General features: G+C 37.4%; 1 protein-coding gene across 6 annotated transcripts in view; it reads right to left on the bottom strand.

Annotated features, from left to right (window-relative positions):
- The window catches only part of CCSER1 (coiled-coil serine rich protein 1), a 796797-nt gene that overhangs the window by 530259 nt on the left and 252792 nt on the right, over positions 1–13746 (bottom strand). The window lies entirely within an intron of this gene.

The raw sequence follows: 13746 nt of genomic DNA, 5'->3' as shown, positions 1-13746 counted from the left end.
AAAGTTTACAATGTAAAGACAGTGCTGAATTACTGCAGTTCTCTAGGTCTGCACAATGTACAGTCCATAAACTGTACATGGTATACAGCTCAAGTAATACAGCTTGCTAGGCTCTCAAGAGGCCCAGAATTTGTCCAATAAAATGGAATGTTGCCACATTATCATCATTCCTGGCGAGAAGTGAGTATCCACAGCCATTAAGTGAAAACTGGACTACAAAAAAATGAGCAAACGCACACAAAAAACAACAAAGCATTGTATAACTGAGAATATTTTATAGTGGTGGGTAAATCATTCCAGCTGAATTCTACTGATCTTATTTTTGCACTTTTATATTTAAATCATCACCCCACATCAGACTGCTTTTTTATTTTAAAACATGCTTTGTATGCATTTCTGCGTACACTATTTCAAATGTTTGCATTTTTCAAATGTATTTTCTACTGAAAACAGCATTTTGCCTGCATTTCCCAAGTACATAAGCATTTATGAAGTGTTTGATATCATTACTTATTTCTTTGCACTCTCACAAATATGTACATTCTATACAGTTTTTTTTAAAAAAAAATTGGCAATATTGTAAACATTGTAAATATTCAGATTTTGATGCTTGACAGTTTGAAAACTGTGAATGTGTTAAGTCTGACATGAAACGTGAACCATTTCTTTTCACTTACTCTTGGAATATAATGCAGAAAATAGGATGGAGGATGCTGACAACCAAGGACGCAACAGAAGTAAGATTTTTAATATAACTGCCAGCCATTTAATACTATCATTTTTAAAAGGAAGGAAAGAAAAGCAACTCTATAGAAACTGAAATGAAATGGGCAGCAAAAAGTCTAAAGCAAAGTGTAAGATTCTAATTTCTCCCTTTTTTTAGATTTAGAAAAATTATGTTCTTCTGATATTCCAGATCAAATTAAGTAATCTTGTACTATACCTTCCAACTGTCCTAATTTGACAGAGTGCCAAATTTTGAAACATATGACAATCAACATTAACCATAGTTCAACTGTTCTGTTTGAAGCAAAAACAGTAACAAAAATATCCTTTTTGCCATATAAGTGTAATTTTGCAGTGGTGTGTGTCATTCTTATGACAATAAACTGTGATTTATTATGATATCTACATGGGGCCAATATTTCATAGATCATTCTGTTAACTCTGGCATATTCTGTATTGACTAAGTGAGCAAAAAATCTCTTTACATAGAGTTTAGTCATTATATGCTGCTGTTTTATGTTGCTTGAAATTACGCTTCTGGCTGTTTAATAACTCCAATGTTTTACTGTAACTTTTGATCTCTTTTGTGCTTCTTTTATAAGTCTCAAGGGGGGAGCATTAAATCTCCAACTGGCCTAATTTGGAAGGGACAGTCTTTATTGATCCTCTTGTCATCCCACCAGCTGTTTTTCAAATGCCTCAGTTTAATTCCTCCTTCCAATATCCCCCTTTGCCCTCAGTTTATTTCAGTAGTTGCAAACTGAATTAAAAATGCATAAATTGTTTACACTCAGTTAATTCAGCTTGGCTACTTCTGTCTCAAGACATGATAATATATATCTCTTAAAACAGGTTTCCAGTAGTAAACCCATAGTAAAGCCATCTTTAAGCTGAGACAGGAGGGTCCTTGGCTAGTTCACATATTACCACACATATTATTTTGAAGCTTTTTAATGTACCTTTTCAGTTCTGCTATATGATGAGGAGGAGTGGAGGGAGGGGGGTGGGGTGGATAGGGAAGAGGAAAATCGTTGAACAAAAATCAACACTTTCCTCTTATCAGCTGAAAAGACAAAATTTAAATCAAAACTTCATTCAAATTTTTGTGGGATATGTAATTAAAATGACACCCCTGTAATTTCCATAGTTCAATGCTATTGAGTTCTGCAAGTCACAGTTTCACAAGGTCTTTAGCCTTCTCTGCAAAAGAGTGCTGGTGCCTCACCAAAGAAAAAAAAAGCTAAACCTTGTGAAAAGACATTGAACAGTTCAAGTGCTCTCATGGAACATAAATCTCCAGGTTTTTTCCAACTGAAAAGGAAATGAAAGGAATTTTTTACATTTCTGCCCATAATGGATTTCATATCTTCCCACCCATCCCCTTCCCCAGAGTTATACTGCCAGACGTATATGAGAAGGAAAAGCAGGAGAAGCCAGATTGCAAGCAGGATAATGCCTCATCACACAGGAAAAAAATGCACTTCAGAGATACAAGGAATAAGTTAAAGGTGGGAGTTCCCCATATTTTAAAAAACTATTTTCCACCTATGCTTTGCCTGTGAATAAGAGGTAACATCCTGTGATGAGATTCACTTTCACCCATGGGTGAAGAGGCTTTAAAAGTGTGTGATAATCTCTCCAGTTTTTGTTTGTACACTGTTGCAGGAGTTTTCTGTACCTTCTCTAATATTTCACCCTCCCATGGATGTTTGGTGTTTCTATAATGGACAACAGTCATTTCCTGTGGAATGGGACAATCACAAACTAATAAATGTACATCACAGCTTACAAATAAAACTTGCAAAAAATAAACAAAACGTGCAGTGATTCTGAACATATGAGGGAGGAGGGGTCCAACTGCTGCCTAAAACAGACAACAAGAATCAACTTATTATATTTTAAAATGTTTTTGCTTGTTTGTTTTCAGAATGGAAGTTTTTTTTTCAAAGACAAATCCACATTTCATAATATAGACTCTAGCTTTAAGACACAATCGTCCTTTAGCGGTACTAAAATGGCACATGTAATTGCTAGAGTCAACAGATTTTTCTCCAAGAGCTTTGCAGCTTCTGTTTACTATCCAATTTTACAGAGATTAATTTCAGAAAAACACAGATTTTTTAATGTGCAAATATGCTCCAGGGGACACAGCTAGGAGTTGTCATAATAATATTTTCAATGACAGAAGAATCTGTTTAGACAGAGCCTTGGAAAGGAAAATAACCTGGAAAGGTAAAATAATATTAAAGGATAAGGATTCTGATAACATTTTGTTATACTATTTTTCTTTTATTGGGAGAAATGACAGAGATTTGTGGCTGTACACATTCTCCAGCAGTTTTCATGGTGGAAGCAATTCAATTTGTGGCTGTTCACATTCTCCAGCAGTTTTCATGGTAGAAAACAATTCAACACGACTGTAGATAAACTGCAGTTCTGTTTTTATACATATACTTTGAAATTGCTAGTGGTGCATTCCTACTCTGCCATACACCATATGATAACTGTATGCATATTAAATAAGTGATTTCTACAATTTTACTATTAGAAATGTGGAGGGGTATCACACTGTTTGCACTAAAAACTAAATAGGGTATTTGAACATTCATAGTGCCCATCTACACAATACTTAAAACACTGGATTGTCTGGGTAAAAAGGGGAGTGGCTACATGATGTTAGCATAAATTTACTGCAATGGTAAAAAAAAAAAAACACTGGATAAAAAATCCTCCTTTATCATGATTCTGGCCAAAAAAATGTCCATATATATCCCTGCACTCATCAAAAACGTGTGATCTCCTTTCCCCCCTGTGGAGGCTGCTCCAGTACATGTCCACTTTTAAAAGCCCAAAACAGCTGATCAGCTGATTAGGCTGTCAAACGGACACACAGCAGATTTAAAGGAAGCACAAATGAAAAGCAATTAACCCTCTGAAACTCTTTATTTTAAATTGTATAATATTAAGCAGCTTGAATAAACAATTAAAGGAAAGGAGAAAACCAACTGAAGTTTTTTTTAAAAAAAATACTCTATTATGTGCTGAACCTCATATGTGCACATGCAAATCTGCTTATGTTTATATTTAGATATTCACATGTGCACATATATGGTTCAGCACATAACAGAGTGATTTTTTTTAAAAAAAAAAAACTTCTTCTGGATGATCCCTGTCAGCTCTCCATCTTGCTCCTATAAAGATGAGGCCTATGGGAACAGCAGAGGAAGAAACCCCAGGACCTACAGGTCTGTGTAAAAACATGTTTTCAAGTCCCAGGTTCCTTTGTCCTCCCTTTAAAACCCACATTTTTATGCCGTCTGGAAGCATCAATAGACTCATACAATCTTAGAAATGGTGTAGTATCCATTGGCCCACTTTAGGTGGTTCAATTCACCCTGGAGGAGGTGGGATTTGCAGATTCTTTTTACACAGTCTTCCAGGGCTTTATTTGTGCTTTTTTTTTTGACTTAGGTAATGGTTGGAGTTTTTACATAGGTATCCTTTGCCAATCAAGCCTATATGAATGGAAAGCTTAAAACATTTGGAACCTTTGGAGGGGTATAAATGTTTTATTGTTTTATTGTTCAATATTGCAATATTCCTGCTTCTTGGCAGGGGGTTGGACTGGATGGCCCGTGAGGTCTCTTCCAACTCTTTGATTCTATGATTCTATGTTCATTGGGGTGAGGAGGGAGTTGGCCTGTTTTTCCAAGTTCTTTCCTTTAAATATTGACCACAGGGTATGAGGGGGGCTGGTAGGGGCTATTTCAACAGAGTCAGAATCTCATTCCCTAGCAAAAGGAAAACCTGAAAACAGAATTCACTTTTCTATAAGTAGTGAGGTACTGTTTTGTTGGGAAGGGGGAGTATTTTTGTTATGTTGTTATGCTTTGTTACATTTCTCCAGCTTGTTGCCAGTTCAAAGTTGGCTTTGAGAAATAATTAGTTTTTGTAACTTTGAAACTTTCTAAGTGTGCATTCATACTGTAGAATTAATCCTTGGCACCACTTTCATTGCCATAGCTTAATGCTATGGAATCCTAGGAGCTGTAGATGGGTGAGGCACCAGCATTCTAGCAGAGCATTCTACCAAAGATCTTGTAAAACTTCATGGCTCATGGCTCAGTTTAATTCCACAACACTGAGCCATGGCAGTTAAAGTGATGTCAGACTGCATTATTTCTACACTGCAGATGTACCCTAAGCTATGCCTGCATAAGGATGCTTCCAAAAATGATATCCAATAACCGGATATAATCCAATTTACTTAGAAGAAAACCTTTCTAAAATCTTTGTTAGGCCCCATAGTTCAATTTTTGCTACTTGGCACATACACCTACAGGCTCCTTTCTTCTTCAGGGAGAAGAAAAGTAGTTTTACTTTGGTTACTTATGTCTCTGCCTTCCACTGGGGCCCCTTCTACACTGCAATATAAAATCCAGATTATCTGCTTTGAACTGGATTATATGGCAATGGAGACACATATAATCCAGTTCAAAACAGATAATCTTGATTATCTGCTTTGATAATTTGGATTATATGGCAGTGTAGAAGGGGCCTGGGAATGGTGGAGAAGAAAATGCTGAGGAACTTTGTTTGACTTGTCTTATCTTCTTTAATCAAGGTGTTTTTGGCTACTTGGCACACACACACAGACACACACACACAGGCTCCTTTCTTCTTCAAGGGGAGAGAAAAAAAGTTATTTTACTTTGGTTACTTATGTCTCTGCTTTTCACCGGGGTCCCTTCTACACTGCAATGTAAATCCCAGATTATCTTCTTTGAACTGGATTATATGGCTGTGTAGACACATATAATCCAGTTCAAAACAGATAATTCCTATTATCTGCTTTGATAATCTGGATTATATGGGAATGTAGAAGGGGCCTGGGAATGGTGGGGAAGAAAATGCTGGGAAACTTTTGTTTAACTTGTCTCCTCTTCTTTGGTCAAGGGGAAATGGCCAACCACCGTTAATATGAATCATAGTTTCATTTTCTCTCAGATTTTGATGACTAGCAAGCTGCAGTCATTTTAAATTAGAAACAAAAACTCCCAGCTCATGACAGAGCTAGAGCCCAGAAGCTGGCCTGGGTCCATTCATATGACCGTATACTATGATAAATCAATGGCAGAAAAATAGGGTGATTTGTAACTGAGCACTATGTTTTAGTGTTATGTACAAACCAGCTTGTTTTTCAGCCTCTGATTTATCAGGTAGCCATTTCTGTTATGACACAAAAAACATCAAGTGTACTTACAGCTAGATCCCATTGCGTAGAAGTAAAAAAGCAACATCTGTCTTTTTCCAAGCCTTCTCTTTATCAGATAAGCTCCCCTTCTCTCCTGAGCCTTTTCTCATATTTACAACAAAAACAGATGCTCAGGAGACCAGAGCCTGACATTTTTAGCAGAAGGAAATAAGAGGATGTATTTCATGAAATGAAACATTCTTTTTCCTTCACAGGTTTTACATGCTGTTGCAACTAATTGCCAGAAATAATGTGGCAGGTGCAAGGTAAGTTACAGCAGAATAATTCCAATTAACTGATAAAAATCAAGTTTATGAATACAAGTTTGAGATTTCCAGGAGCATTGGATTTGTAAATCTATCAAAATAATGATTACCCTTTCCCCCTATACGTGATTATTTAATTGCTTGCAGAGGTAGACCAATGAAAGAGGCATAAAAATGGTAGGTTAGGCCAATTAAAGTTTCCATTCCTCCCACAATCCTCTGAAAAATGAATGAGTGATAAAAACAATGGAGCCTTGGAATTCACAACCATGGAATCAACTGATGTCTTTCATTTCGCCATTGGCTGAATTTTATTAAATTTGTTACTTGAGTTTTAATAAAATAACACAAAAAACTACTGAGAAGGTGAGGTTCTGCACATAGTATTTTTCCTGAAAATGTATGTGCAATTTATTCTTTCTATTCAGTGTATTTCTATCCTCCTCAGATGGCAGCTTTTAAAGCCTGGATATTAAAAACGTATAATATTTTATTATCAACTGAGCTTTCCCATAATTACCTTGTGAAAAATGCCACAGAATTGTTTATGGGAATTAAGCCATAACTGATATAAAAGCAGGCAAATGGAAGAAGAAACTGGGTTTGGTTTGCACCAAAAAAAACAAAAACCTTTCAATGAATAATCCTGAAGTTCCCACTCTTAATCTTCAATAGCTGCCCAAGAAATTCCACCTCCGAAGTAATTGATAAATAATGTTTTGATACTTGCAGTATTTTTATGTCTTCAAATATCGGGAAATGCAGAGAAAAATGAGAAATAACAAGAGGTAAAGGTTTCCCCTTGACATTAAGTCTAGTTGTGTCCAACTCTGGGGGTTGGTGCTCATCTCCATTTTTAAGCCGAAGAGCCAATGTTATCCATAGATGCCTCCTAGGTCATGTGGCCAGCATGATGACTGCATGGAGTATCACTACCTTCCTGCTGGAGTGGTACCTATTGATCTACTCACATTTGCATGATTTTGAACTGCTATGTTGGCAGAAGCTGTGGCTAACAGCGGGAGCTCACCCCACTCCCCGAATTCAAACCACCAAACTTTAGATCAGCAACTTCAGCAACTCAGTGCTTTAACCCACTGTGCCGCCGGAGGCTCCATAACAGACTCACCCATTATTTTTAACTTCAGGGTAAGAAGATACCGTCTTGAAGATTGCCATCTGAATATCGCTTTTTTGTGATAATCTTACAAATATGTGTTGCTTCTTAGTATAAGCCTTGCTGTCTGTTAACCAATCAAATAAAGGTTTTTTTAAAAAAAATCTGCATGGAAAATTATGATAAAGGAGGAATGACTCAGGAAAGAGTTTGTAAACAGTAATTTTTTAAAACCCAACAACAGTAAGATGGCCATTATGTCCTCTTCCTCCATCTGTCACTGGTGAGACATAGGTGCTGTGGGCTAATTAAATGTTAATGAAATTTAAATAATCTTCTGGTCCCGAAGCATTAGCCAGGCAATTGTAACTGTTGAACAGCTGTTGCTATTGACAAAAGCACTTTACTCAGCACCCTCAGCTGTGTTTCAAGATCCAGATTTGGCAAAGCAGAATGGAAATAATCATATTTATGCATAACTCTTTTCAATGAACCTGTAATTATTTTGTTGTTTGCATCACAGGTTAAGGGTCCACGCAGGAGAAGGAAAGGGGAAATTTTAACCAAAAAGGCTCTGAATGGTCCTTAAAAAGCAGGCTAGCCCAGTTGCTTATTATCATACATTTTGTTTGCCTGACCTGTGCAATTTATGTTAGAATTTCTGGATTTGGCAAAGGGTCAAAGAACCATGCAATCAATTTCATACCTTGAAGGCTTGAATTGTCTAATCAATAGCTTGTTTCCTTCTGCCCCAGTGCTACAAAGAAATCCACTTTTGAGATGGAGAAGGCTTTCAAAAGACAACCACATGGATCTCCTAATTTAAAGGAATCAAATGTCCCACCTTTCTTTTGCTTTTAATAAAAGGAGTGTAATTTTGAAAGTGGGCCACTCAGATGCCATAATGACCACTCACGGGTCTGTTTTCTTTTTTGTCGAAGTGTGTTACCTTACCAGGAGACAAAGCTTCAACCTTTTTTCAAACAATATAAATAGAAGGCATTTGGTGTTCATATATCTGATACTAACAGACTTACTAGAAACAACCCACTAATATAGGATACTTCCTCATGTCTGGAAATCTGCATGGCACCAACAAACATCTTATGTGTTCCCAAAGTGGCATTGTAAAGGAGGAGTAAGAAATTGATTTAACTCATACTTTCATAAGAATTATTCAATGCACACATCTTGGATTTGAACATGGACCCAAACATAATTTGCAGTGAGAGACAAACACGTTGCCAGGCTCCTGAAACAAATTGTATTCAAAAAAATTCACACATTTTAAAATGTGCACAGAGAAATCAATTATTTGAAAAATATGCATAAACATATTGTAGTCAATGGAGAAATACATGCAAATGCTAATTCCTTTGAAAATTATACATAGACATATATTTGAATTTCTGTGAATAGGCAGTAGAGTGTAGGTGGAGACTAACAATCTAACATGGGCTCCATTTACATTGCCATCCAATGCAGTTTAACTCTAGGTAAGGGAAAGGTTTTCCCCTAACATTAAGTCCAGTCGTGTCTGACTCTGGGGGTTGGTGCTCATCTCCATTTCTAAGCCGAAGAGCCGGTGTTGTCTGTAGACATCTCCAAGGTCATGTGAAACTTGAAACCTGTTTCTTCTTCAACATTCAGACCTTGACCCCTTGTCATATTTTAAAATGCACCCTTTCAGACATTTTTTTCTTGCCCTCTCACTAAACTCCGCCCACTTTCTCCCAGCCAATCACCAAGGCTCACCACATTTCCCTCCAGGCTGCTCCTAAGCTCCACCTCACATAGGAAATGGGTATTCTAAGATGGATGCCTCCATGCACCATCTTGCAAAATGGCTGCCAAAACACTTGGGTCTGCTTCCTGAGCTTTTCTCTGGCTTAAAAAGATACGTAATTCATCACACATGAGTATATAGGGGAATTACCGTATATTCCGGCATATAAGACGACTGGGCGTATAAGATGACCCCCAACTTTTCCAGTTAAAATATAGAGTTAAGATGACTCCCATGCATAAGACTACACCCGCGTATAAGACGACCCCTGACTTTTGAGAAGATTTTCTTGGGTTAAAAAGTAGTCTTATACGCCAGAATATACTGTAAGTAAGACTATTAAATCTCAAGTCTTAGTTGAACCACTGTGTATGAGCAGATAGAAAACTGGGTTGCTGTAGGTTTTCTGGGCTGTATGGCAGTTCCAGAAGCATTATCTTGTGTAGAGCTCACAACCTCTGAGGATGCCTGCCATAGATGTGGGTAAAATGTCAAGAGATAATGCTTCTGGAACATGGCCATGCAGCCCAGAAAACACACAACAATCCAGTGATTATGGCCATGAAACCCTTCAACAATAGATGGAAAATTGTTTGCTGTACATCTCAATTGCATCACTGTCTATTATTAATAGATATGAAACATTGTCATTCAAATCTGCTTTTATTTGGAAACAGTTCATCATAATTCCCAGACGGGGTAAAATCAGATAGGTAGCTAATGCTATTGTGGGGACGAAAATGAGAGCATTGACTCTCCAAGTAAGAAGGAAATGTCCCCAGGTGATCATTTTTTTCTTAACCCTAACATTTCTAGCATTGAAGTAACTTAAAACATCACTTCAAAAGGCATGGCCATGTTAGCATGTCAGGAACAGTATGGTAAGTAAATTGCATCCAAACAAACAGCAGTGACTGCCAAAGTATGTGAAAAACGGGGTGACAAGTCTAGCAGACTTATTTTGATTGGCAGCATTTTCAACTAGGTTGTAATATTTAATCCTAGAACAGCATTACAGAACATCTGATCTGGCTATGCCCTGCAAAAAATAGTGGGAGTTAAAAATGTGTCACTATTCCAAAAAGCATAAAGAACAATTTATTATCTTGCTGCTTAATTTGCCATCTCTGAGAAGAAGGGAAAAAACTACTTGTAAAGACATTGAAGAATTTAATAACCAATATGCCAGCCACACTCATGCATTTCAAATATACATAGACAGAAATTAGATGCAGTACAATATTGGGAAGAGACAACTGTCAAAATCAATTATAAACTTCAGTTTCTTTGCTGTTACACTATCATGGGAGCTGTTCGTTCCAAAGGAAATCATGGCAAATGAAATCAATAGCTTTCATTTATTGTACATGGGTAAAAAGTACAATAGAGGCAGCAGTTCATTATGTGTAAAATCACATTTTGCCAAGTGGGAATTTTGCAAGTACTTAGTTTTCATAAATCTACTCTTTATACATTTGGCATGATTTTAGATATTACATTTCTGCATTCCCCATTAATTACTTTCCAAAAGTGCTATATATCTGGAAATCATAAAAAGGAGGGAAAGAAGAACAGAGCAACTATCTGTAGTTGGTTGAGATGAAATCCATCTCCCATTTTTACAAATTAGAGGAGACATACTTGAGAACTGAAGAAAAAAACTGGAACAGAACAAAACTTTGGGGCATATTTGCCCACATCACTACAGAAAATGACTTTGAAAGTGAAATAATCGAGCACAGATCCTCTGGTCTTCTGGCACAAGATCTCTCCCTCTCTCTCTCGATCATCTGTCTGTCTGTCTATCTGTCTATCTATCTATCTATCTATCTATCTATCTATCTGCATATCTATTTATTTTCAAGGTATGACAATACTCTTTATTGTTTTGCTACAATGGACTGAAATCTCTCTCGACTTTTAAATGACTTAAGAGCCTTGAACCAGGATCTCCTAAATCTAAGGACAACACTCTAACCACTAAACTAATTATTTATGATTTTTGAAACATTTTGCAAAGTTGCCTTTGATAAAACTGCACCTTTGACATTAAGTCTAGTCAAGTCCAACTCTGGGGAGTGGTGCTCATCTCCATTTCTAAACCAAAGAGTTGGAGGTGTCCATAGATGCCTCCTAGGTTATGTGGTCAGCATGTCTGCATGGAGCCCTGTTACCTTCCCACTAAAGAAGTACCTATTGATCTAATCACATTAGTATGTTTACAAACTGCTAGATTGGCAAAAGCTGGGGCTAACAATGGGAGTTCACTCCATTCCACGGATTCGAACTGCCAGTCTTCCAGTCAGCAGGTTCTGCAGATTAGAGTTTTAACTTCCTGTGCCATTGCAGCCCCTTGTAATAATGCAATCACCCCAGAAGAAACCTGAAAATCCAGGTGATTCCAGGTTGGAATTACACCTCCAAAGATTGAGACCTTTCTGTAAGGTCCACCTCTTTATATGTTGGGGATTGTGGAGACTGTTCTTGAGATTGCCACACTCAGTCTCAAGCAGCCATTCTCCCTTCCTGTGCCCCCTTTCTTGGCTGTAAAGTGTTAAGAAAGGTTCCTTACCAAGCCTGGAGGCTTCTAAGGACTCTGTTTTCAATCTAAATGACATGTGGAGTTCTGAAGGAGGGATTCCCCCCTCTGTTCTGTAAAACTCCTTGTGCTGGTTCAGAATGTGAGAGAATATGGCCACATCCTTGCCAAAAAGGTGCACATTTTTTGCTGTGTTTAAGGGCCCTAAATCAATCTATTAGTATAATCAATGCAACGTAGCACACTATTATGTAAGCAAAGCAATATCACCAATATCACTACAATAGTTTCCATTAATCCTCTCAACTAGAAATCAAAATTGTTGGGCAACATTGCTATGCTGCCTCTTTTTTCCAGCATAGCAGAAAAACGGCAATGTCCATGAAGACCAAAAAAAGTAATATTCATGTCACAGTTGAAATATCCTGAATGATGGGTATAATTTCTAATGTCATAGCTATACTGAGGCCCCATGTACACTGCGATATAATGCAGTTTAACTGTACTGAACTGTATTATATGGCAGTGATTCAGGTATGTAGCTGGGGGGGGGGGCTTGAGGGGCTTCAGCTCCCCTTCCCTTGAAATTCTCATGGTGGTCCGTGAGAAGGCCTTACTGGTACATTATTCAACTGTTATGTTTATTCCTATCATGATCTGATCACCATGCTCAATATATCACATAGGGGGTATTGGGGTAATGATACAAAAGGCTTGCTAGGGTAGACCCTCTTTCGCTTAGACTCAGCCTCCCCCCCCCCCGAATCAAACTCAGCCCCCCCCCCCAAAAAAAAAACAAAATTCTGGCTACGGGCCTGGGCAGTGTAGACTCCTCTAATCCAGTTCAATGCAGTGAAATGCATTATAGGACTATGTAGACCAGGCCATAGTCTAACTAGGATGTAAAAACATACTGAGCTTCTATCAGCCTTGAAATGGAAATACATTGCTTCACAGGATGAGATTGTTTGTTTGCTTATTGTAACTTTCGCAAATGAAATTAGATCTTGGAACAGTTTTAAAACAATGTTACAATTACAGAAAACTTTGAAGAAATCTAGAGCATATTATCCAATCGTTTTATTTTGAGATTTATAACAATTAATTACAAAATAAATACTTTTGCAATACAAGCAATAATAACATTATTGAGGAGTGTGCCTTCTAAAAATTTACAGATGTAAAAAAGGACACATGGAGTAAGGCAATGTCAGAGTGTTGTCACAATAGCAAAAGCTATGAACAAAGAAGAGCACACAGGCAAGGAAAGAGTACAGCAGTTTGCTTTTGCCCGAGGCTACTGAAAAGGGCAAGATCTTGCCTTCTCCTTTCCACGTGCTAAATTACTGCAAACTCAGTTCTTGTGGGTTTTTTCGGGCTATATGGCCATGAACTGAGTGATTCCGGCCATGAAAGCCTTCGACATTACTGCAAACTATTTTGCAATCTGAAGTCAGTTCACAGTAATTGAAGCAAACTGAGAAAGACAGAAAGTAAGAGAAGGCAAAGGAAAAGTAGACATTTTAAAAGTAGCTGAAAAAAAATGAGAGAATACAGGATTTCTTGGGATTGCCTCTCCCAAATTAGAATTGTTAGGGGATATGCAATCATTCCTTTTAAAAAAAAATAATTAAGCAGGCCATGGATGTGTCTGTACAATTGAGACATAAAAGATCTGATTGGACATTTAGCAGTTATAGTGGATCTTGAAAGCTCCCAGTCTACATTAAACAGCCAGATGTATAATTTCAAGCAACATAAAACAGCATCATGTAATGATTAAAGAACTCTAGTTAAAGGGATTCCTTCCACACTGAATCAATACAGCATATGCCAGAGCCAAAACAAAGATATGTGAAACTCTGCACCCACTCAAAATATATATAAAACAACATTTTAGTGCGATAAGAATGATCCGAACACAACAGCTTGGAAATTGTGCATGTATGCCTCCCCCCTCACCAAAATGACAGTTTTCGTTACCATTTTTGGTGAATAACATCATTGTCAAACCTGTAGTTCATTTTAATTAAGTTACATAGAAAAAAAACAGACAAA

This window comes from Anolis sagrei, chromosome 5 (genome assembly GCF_037176765.1).
Source record: "Anolis sagrei isolate rAnoSag1 chromosome 5, rAnoSag1.mat, whole genome shotgun sequence".
Taxonomy (NCBI): Eukaryota; Metazoa; Chordata; class Lepidosauria; order Squamata; family Dactyloidae; genus Anolis; species Anolis sagrei.
The sequence above is the reverse complement of the archived record's forward strand: the minus strand, read 5'-3'. Positions and strand labels throughout refer to the sequence as shown.